Source organism: Corvus moneduloides, chromosome 3 (assembly GCF_009650955.1).
Source record: "Corvus moneduloides isolate bCorMon1 chromosome 3, bCorMon1.pri, whole genome shotgun sequence".
Classification (NCBI taxonomy): Eukaryota; Metazoa; Chordata; class Aves; order Passeriformes; family Corvidae; genus Corvus; species Corvus moneduloides.
The window spans coordinates 97,603,057-97,609,735 of record NC_045478.1 but is presented as its reverse complement, the minus strand read 5'-3'; the positions used below and the strand labels follow the sequence as shown (position 1 = coordinate 97,609,735).

Genomic DNA, 6,679 nt, shown 5'->3' with positions numbered 1-6,679 from the left:
AACAAGCAGTAAAGGTGAGAATCCCTAGAGTGCCTACAAGCCATGGAGAGCTTGGATTGAACTACAAATGTGGGGACAAGGCATTGATGATTCACTGAGAGAGGAGAGCCTTGAGTTGTCTCCTGGCTGCTGCAGGATCAGAGGTAAGTCACTTCCCATGTGCATGTGGACTTCCCCCTTTCCACCTGGGGTGTGATGCCTTCCAGTTCCCCTTGAGCATAGAGCCCCGGCTACTCCTCTGGGGTTCCAGTGCTGGGGACACAGGGCATTTCTAATGTAATAGAAATCATCAGATGAAAGGGGGGATTTAAAAACAATTTCTTTTGTTGCTGGTACTTCAAAATACTTTACAAGTCATATCAAGAGGATTTTTAAAAATCTTTCTTTATGAGTTGCTTTCTTTTCCAGAATAGTATCCTTGGAAATGACCCACTGGGTAAAAAACAAAACAATCCTAAATCCCTGTGAAAACCAGCCGTTTGGATTTCCATGGATGTCATTACCTTCAAGAGCCTGCACTGTGTTTGGGTGGCACTGCGGAGACAGAACACAGGTGGGTCTGAGGACTGGCAGCACGGAGATGACAGAAGGTACCATCGATTGTCGTGCAGAGTGCTGGTGAGTACATCTGTCTGTGCACCAGGCTCACACACAGACCTTGCAATGTGAGTTCTGGCCTGTGCCAGCTCATGCTGCTGCATTTCACATGAGCACGGGTCAGTTAAGACACAGCCACACCGCCAACGTGAAATCAGTGGGAAGAAGAAGCCACAGAGTAAACAACTCACCTAAACAACCCATCCAGTAGTTCAGGCAGCTGCCTGTGCCTTTACCCCATTATGCACCAGATAATGTGACCCCTATGCTCATATAGATATTTGCACCCCAGCTGTGCTGGCAGGTTCTGTTTTTCCAGGTGCCAGGCACCACTCAGGAGCTTACATCCTCAGACTAAGTGGACTTGAGGTTTGTTACCATGCTCATCAGACGAACACATAATTTTTGAAATGCCTGTGAGAGGTGACCTCCAGAGTTTTTGGCATGTCCTCAGGGAATGATCAGCTACAGAAACTCACACTGGCTTTTTAAAACAGTTACTGGAGGAGTTCATGGAGATATTACTCAGAGACTGGTAGAGGGGCTGTGTGGGAGCTCAGTCTTTGCTCCTGGCACAATGAACTAAGGGAGCCAAACAGCAGCTGAGAGGAGCGAAAAAGTACTTGAGATTCTTGGAAGTGCCTGTCCTCTGACTACCTACCCCCAGCTTTGTGGAGACACACCCATGTGCCAGAAGGAGCAGGAGAGCTGCTGTAGGTTTTGAAGGCACTTCCCAAGCTGCCCTCATACTTCTACATATGGTCCTGCCATTTTATTAAATTCTTCTGGAGTTGCTCCTGACCTAAGCTAAGTACTTTTCTATTGACATCAACTTTTGCCACTTCACTATTCACCCCCAGGTTATTAATAAAGCATTAAACAATATTGGTCTGAGTCTCGCTCTCTAGGGCACCTCATTATTAATCTCTTTCCCTACTAGAATTGGCCATTTATTCCACACCCATTTATAACCAGATTTTAATCCATGACAGGGCTTTACCTCTCACTTTGTGGTTACCAAGTTTCCTTAACAGTTTCTTGTATGGGTGTTTATCAAAAGGCTTTTGAATGTCCAAATAAATTATTTTCTCTGGTTTTTCTTTACTCACTATTTTATTAACTCTTAAAAGTGTAAAAGGTCTGACTGGCAAGATTTATTCTTATAGCAGCTATGCTTCTTTTCCTCTTTTGCCTGAGACTTGATATTTCCCTGCAGACTGTAAATTATTTAAAAGAGTGACTCTCTGAATCTAGTGGCTTGAAGCAGCACCAGATGTGTTGTCAATGTTTAATTAAAAAAAAAAAGTGAATGTAATATACTGTTGACTTTTTCAACTACTTCCTTGTAATGAAGTTAAGCTAATAATGTAAAATTTCCATGAGCTCCTCTGTCTGTGTAAATATTTACAGGGTCTTTATCGCTGCAGTACCAGATTTCCACATACATTAATGGAGTTATCCTTATAACACCTCTCTGATACAGGGAAGCTTTAATCCCAACTGCCTGAAGAATCAGGACACACTGACATCTGGCACATAAAACCCGAACTGCTGTGCTTTGAGAATAACAGGTTAGGAGATAAAACACTTTCTCCCACTTACAGATGCTGTATTCACAAAAAATGCAAGAATCATCACAATTCACAAATGTAATGAAAAAGGTTCAGTGCCCCAGCATCTCTTCCCAAGCTCTCTAAACTCCAAAGTTCATTTTTCCCTTTGGAAAAATGCAGAGCACTGCAGGTAAAATCCAAGCTTTTCCTTTTTCACAGGCTATCTGAGTAGGTTTTTGCTGGCTCTGCTAGTGACCATTTATTTTGGACTCATACCACACATCCAGTGTTTCATTATGCATTTTTGCTCCAGCCAGAACTAATACAATTGGCTGCATCTCAGCTTGCTTCAAATATACAAGGGAGTGGGTTTCCTCAGAGAAAAGAAAGAAAGAACATCAGAAAAAGAGATCCTGTTTAAAGTAAAAAGCACTATAGAGATTGCAAGAAAACTTAAAAAAGGCTACAAAATGTACATGTGCAAGGGTTCACTGCTGGCCCCACATCCCTAAGAGAGGCTTTCCACCCTGCCCTGAAAGCTGACAAGTCCTTGGCAAAGCAGGGAATGACGAAGAGGTTGGACATGGAAGACCCCTCAGTGAAAAGGCATGCAGTCCATAGACTCTGTTTTCAAGAGACTTCTGGCCTCATGTCTTGAGGATGGACTTTCCGAAAAAGCTCACCTTCTGCATAAGAAGCCATAGCAGGTGGCCAGGAATTCAAAAGGTTATGAAGTAATCTAAAATTAAAAAAAAAATTAAAAATTAATTCCTTAAGTGTCAAAGGGGAATCATGTAAGCACAGGACAGTTCTGGAAGAACAAACTGCCTCAGCAGAAACTCTGAATATTCCAGCTGCAAGTTTCCATTTGTGGTTTTTAAGTTAGATCTTGAAGCTACCGATGCTTGAAAATGTGGGATTTTTTGGGGGGGGACCTGGAGTCAAAATCCTTTGAGACCAACAAAGGACTTGCTTGAAGATGCCTGCTTGTGAGAATAAAACAGGGATAATGGAGGGATAAAACAGGTATAAAATTTAGCAAATTTTATCGACTCCATAGAGTAGTGATGCCCAAGTAGTTGGGCTGGGAGCAGAAGGGTACAGGAGCACGGGCATTTGAGGTGGCTCCTGGCTGGGTTTGGAGGCTGACTCCCGACTGTCTTTTCCATCACCCATTCCTGAAACACAAACTTTGCCTCCGGGATGGCCCTGGCTCCTGCAGCAACAAAATTATTTCCCCAAGGAGCAGCCAATGTATTGCCATGATCTTAATCCTATTTAGTGGGGTAGCATGGTTTTAATTTTTCTGTGTTTGATCCCTCAGCTTTAGGAATATTGATAGAAATAGGGGCTGTGAGGATTAAATAAAGAGCAGCTTGTTGCATATGAAAAAAATACCCCTCAGTCCTCACTTTCTCCGTGGTGATTCAGCTTTTCCAACAGCGCTGCGGAGATAAAAGGCTTGCATATGAGCAGAAGTGTTAGCAAGGGCTGTAATGCTTTCAGCGCAGCCTCTTGCAAAAGGGCCTTGGCTGCGGGAGCAGATCCCGCCTGCTCCCAAATCTCCTCCCGCGGCGGAGAGGCGCTGGGGATGCAGCAAAGGCTGCTCCCCCTTCTCATGCCAGCACGGGCTGATCGCCGCGGCTCGCTGCTGGCTTCAGTGCATCTGCTGATGCAGCCGTGCCGTTCTCCCTGGCCGGCGGATGGAGGAGGCGGATCGCCCCTCCCCGCCCAGCCGGGCCGAGCTGTGCCCCCGCGGGCCGCCCGCCTCGGCATCACCCCGGCACCGCCGCCCTAATCAGTGGCAGGCCCCGGGCGCGGGGTAATTAGAAACATCGAAGGGGCTTTCTATCTTTTGAAATCTGTCTCTCAACATCAAAGTGCTCCGCGCAAGTCGTCCTCCAGAGGCCGGCTCCCATATCTAAATGAGTGATGTATTTCATGGTATCTGTCGGGAAGGATATAATGAAGAAAACCGGCTTTGAGACGGAGCATGATGTCAAAAACAGGTGGCCCGCTGTTGCGGAGCATCTGTTTTGCAGTCCGGTTGTGTTCCTGTAAACGGCGCAAACACGGTGAGCGCGCAGCCTCCGCGGGCGCGCAACCTCCGGGCCGCCCGAGGATGCTCACGGGCGAACCCCCGTGTTGCTGCGGACCCTACTCCTCCCGTCCTGCAAGAAAAGCGGGCACTGCCCCCGCCTCGGGGATGTGTGCACCTCCTCCAAACACCCAGGGCTGCGAGGTACCTGGCAAAGCAAGACCTCTCTTCTCTCCGCCCTGGCTCTACCGGGGCCCTCAGCCACCCCCACGGGGTCACAGCATCCCCAGGGCCACACTCCGCTCTCGTGGTGGGCACGGCCCCTCGGAGAAGCCGGCTCCCCGCTCCATGAGCCCGTTGGCCTCGGGTCACCGTCGGCCTGGCCTGTAAACAATATTCCGCTGAGCTCACACCGCTCGCTGGTAGCGATTCCAGGACCGCCCGCTCCGTGGGTTTGCACAACCGCCCCGACTGAGCGCGGCTATATTCTGACTCTTATCTGCAATAATAAAAAGTGTTGGCTTGTATCAACCAAGCCGTAAATCCAGCCGAGCGTGCAGGCTTCAAAGGCACAGGCAAATCGCCGTGATTTCCCCGGAGGACGCGCAGGACGGCGGGCAGCGGGGAGAGCGCACCGCTGGCCCCTCCGCGCTGGCTTGGCCTGCAAGGCACGGCTTGGGATGACCGGCTGGGTAATAATGGACCGCGTCCCTCCAAGAGCCCTCTGCCCTGCCAGGGACCGGCGGAGGAAGGGCTCCGTAGCGGGGGAGGTCAGCTGCGTTCAGATCTCCCACACCTACCGCGGGAACGCAACCCGAGCCTGCGGGGGCTGGGGGCATCCCACTCAAAACAAGGAGGGCTGCAGGTGTCACTACATCTTTGGAAATGCACTTCCTACCATTATGAACGCCTTTACGTTGAAAAAAAATTAAAACTCCCGGCCTACAACCCGTCGTCTACACCCGTGAAAATCCCACTTAGTGCGGCGGGAACGGGCTGCCTCTGGAAGGTAAAACGCTGCTCCTGATAGATCAGAAAAGAAACGCTGAAGGAAAAGAAAAAAACCCCAAACCCCAAAAAGAAACAAAAGAAGACCCGAACCCCCAACCAACCAAAAACCCCACCCCATCCATAAAAGCTTCCCCCCGAGCCGTGGTCCCCTCGCCCGCGGGGAGGGCAGGTGGCACCGTCCCGGCGGGAGGAGCGAGTACCGCGGGGCGGCGCGCAGCGGGCTGCGGGAGCGGCGCGCCCGCGGAGGCTGGGCTGGGCGCCCGGGAGCCTGCTGTCCCTTCGGGGGCAGAGAATCCCCCCCCCCCGCCCCCCCTCCAGTTGTTATTTTTATTTTAATTGGTGATTACGCGCCCTCCCGTCACTTTTCTGCGGTGGTTGGTGCCAGGCTCGAGAGTCCCGCGGGGATGGGGCGCCTGGTCCGGCAGCAGTGCGAGCCTCTGCCCGCCCCGTGCGCGGAGCCGCGGGTGGGCCATGCTCCCGGTGCCTGCGGAGGGCTCTCGGGAAGCAGCGACAGAAAGGCTCCGAGGCTGCTGGGAGAGACGGTCGGTCTGCACATCCCCTGCCGAGGCTGCCTCCTCCCGCCTCCTCCGGGTTTCGCCTCTGCCTCCGGTCCCCGGGCGCTTCACGGCGGGTCTGGGCGCCGGCAGCGGACGGGCGGGGTCTGGGGACTGAGTTTCCCCGAGCTCCGTTTTCTGTCAGTGCTGGAGGAAACGCTGACGATCACTTATCGCTGGTTCCCGGGAACCGCGGCTGCGGGGTTTTTTTTTGGTTTGGTTTTTTTTGTTGTTGTTGTTGTTGTTGTTTTTTTCCCCGTATAGTCTGTCCGATGTGTATTACCGAAATGTCTCGTCCCTTTCCCTTATTGGAAATGATTTCCCACTTCTGTTGTGGTGAACTTTGCCTCGCCTGACTCTTTACGGCTTTTCTCTTGTTGATGGTCTCTCCTTTGTGGAAGTTTCGCGGGCTGATTGTATTTGTTAATTAGTTGCTAACAGCATCGTAATGTGGGCTTGATGGATAACCATGTCATTAGCACTCACCCCTGCAATTCACATTTCCAACAGGGCAGGGGCTACCCCCTGCCGAGCCCGTGATTTGTGGCTGTTCTTTCCAGTGGGTGACACGCACCCCCATCCCCTCTCTGCTCTCCTCCGCGCCCGCGCTGTGGCGCGGCTGGAGGGGGCGCGACCGCTGCAATTTTCACTCCGAATGACGAACTCGCAGCTCCCGGCTGCAGCCGCCTCCTTTCGCTTTATTTTGGTGGGGAAAAGACATCGTACCCCTCTCCTTTGTGTGGCTCTGTGGGTACGTGGGTGCTCGTACAACACACCCCCCCAAGCCCTGTGGCTGCCGGGGAGGGGAATAAGGGAATCCCGCCCAAACCACTGCCGGCGCGACTTTCCCCGAGCTGCGCGGCCACGCGTGGGAAGAACCACAGCCACGCAGCTCCCTCCCCGCCCGGCGGCAGCGCCCAGGGCTC

At 51.7% G+C, this 6,679-nt stretch overlaps 1 long non-coding RNA gene across 1 annotated transcript; it reads right to left on the bottom strand.

Moving 5' to 3' along the window:
* Positions 1–2,432: 2,432 nt before the first annotated feature.
* On the bottom strand, positions 2,433–5,282 carry LOC116441224. Its single transcript, XR_004238972.1, has 2 exons — positions 4,397–5,282; positions 2,433–2,889 (listed from the first exon to the last, which is right to left on the bottom strand). It is a non-coding gene; the product is annotated as an uncharacterized LOC116441224 (long non-coding RNA).
* Between the last annotated feature and the right edge of the window lie 1,397 nt (positions 5,283–6,679).